The sequence below is a fragment of the Primulina eburnea genome, chromosome 3 (assembly GCF_022965805.1).
Source record: "Primulina eburnea isolate SZY01 chromosome 3, ASM2296580v1, whole genome shotgun sequence".
Taxonomy (NCBI): domain Eukaryota; kingdom Viridiplantae; phylum Streptophyta; class Magnoliopsida; order Lamiales; family Gesneriaceae; genus Primulina; species Primulina eburnea.
Window position 1 is genome coordinate 21,314,712 of NC_133103.1, and position 1,575 is coordinate 21,316,286.

The window sequence follows — 1,575 nt, forward strand, 5'->3', positions numbered from 1 at the left end:
ACAGATGGTTGACACTTTATGCACTTTAATTTTTATTTTGTTTTATATATGAACCAAACTTCTCGCGAGCTATTCAGAGCGTTTCATAATACTTTTACTCAATTCATATAAAAAATATTATAATGCTTGTTAAGATCATAGACTTGATCTTAACTTAATCCAAAAACTAGCTCAATGGGAGGGAAGATTGTATAAGTTTGTATATTCAACTCTTAAGGACTAAATCCAATTGATGTGTGACATCCAATACACCCTCTCACATCTAGCAATTAACAATGAAGCGTGAAGTTTACAAGATTTTAAATGGTGATCCATAAGGGCAGTTCAACACATAATGATGAGTTTGAGTTCTATTACCATGTTAAGGTCATGAATCTGAGCCTAAGTCTACCACAAAAACTAGTTCAAGTGAAGATGATTGTCTAACTCTATATATACAACTTCATAGGGTTTAATCTAATCAATATGAAAAGTCTAACAATGCAATCAGATTTTAAAGTGTGTGTGTGTGTATCGTCCTATCCTATGTTAGATTTTCCCAAAATTCAATCATTCATTTCAAATGGTTTGATGTTTCAATATTTGGACAGATGATGGCGTCAATAAAATTTTCATTCTCAAATCATTTTGGCATGAGATGGTCATTATCCAAAAGTTCCAATCTTAAATAACTATTTAATTATTAGAATAAATAAAATTAGATGTAATATCAAGGATTAAAGAAGAACATGTCCAAGTCATAGATGACGCTTCACATATAAATGTGATAGCCTAGATTTTACTTATAACAAGTCATCAAATATATATAAAAAAATATCTTTAAATAAGTACACGTTATAATACACACCAATTTATTTAATATTTTATGACAAAAAAATATTCTTGTTTAAAAAAAAAAAATTGTTATGCACAAGTAATTTTTGTACTTTATCTGGTTTGCTCGGTACGATTAGCGCCTTAATTTCATTCTGACCATTACAAGTTTTTAAGGGGGAAAGTAATTATTTAGATTATCTTTATATTTGTTTGTGGCATTATCACAATAAGTCGTTGTAGTATAGTGGTAAGTATTCCCGCCTGTCACGCGGGTGACCCGGGTTCGATCCCCGGCAACGGCGTTTTTAATCTTTTTCATTCAGTTAAAGACGCATTTTTGGCAAATGAAAAAGAAGCGCATCTTCGAAATGCTACATCAACATGCCCGCCAGCGTTTTCGTACTATTCGTATACCTAGGTCAGGCCAAATGACTCTGCAAGAAGACAAGTGATTGACCATTTTATTAAATTAAATGGTACGTCTTTTTTTTTTTTTTAAAAAGAAGGATCCTCATTTTCAATTCTAATTTAGTTTATATTAATTTAAACGTATTTAAATGATATTTTTAGGAAATGAAATATTATTTAGCACTAATAAAATATTAAGATCCTTTTCAACCGGCTCTCTAATTAAATGGTCATATTAAGATCCTTTTCAACCGGCTCTATCTCAAAATTCCTTTGGAAACTCATGAAATATTAAGATCCTTTTCAACCGGCTCTCTAATTTTCTACAAAATCACTCTGTGTCTCCATCTT

The 1,575-nt window shown here is 30.7% G+C and overlaps 1 non-coding gene across 1 annotated transcript; it reads left to right on the plus strand.

Moving 5' to 3' along the window:
- Nucleotides 1-1,046: 1,046 nt before the first annotated feature.
- On the plus strand, nucleotides 1,047-1,118 carry TRNAD-GUC (transfer RNA aspartic acid (anticodon GUC)). The gene has a single exon. It is a non-coding gene; the product is annotated as a tRNA-Asp (tRNA).
- Nucleotides 1,119-1,575: the final 457 nt, after the last annotated feature.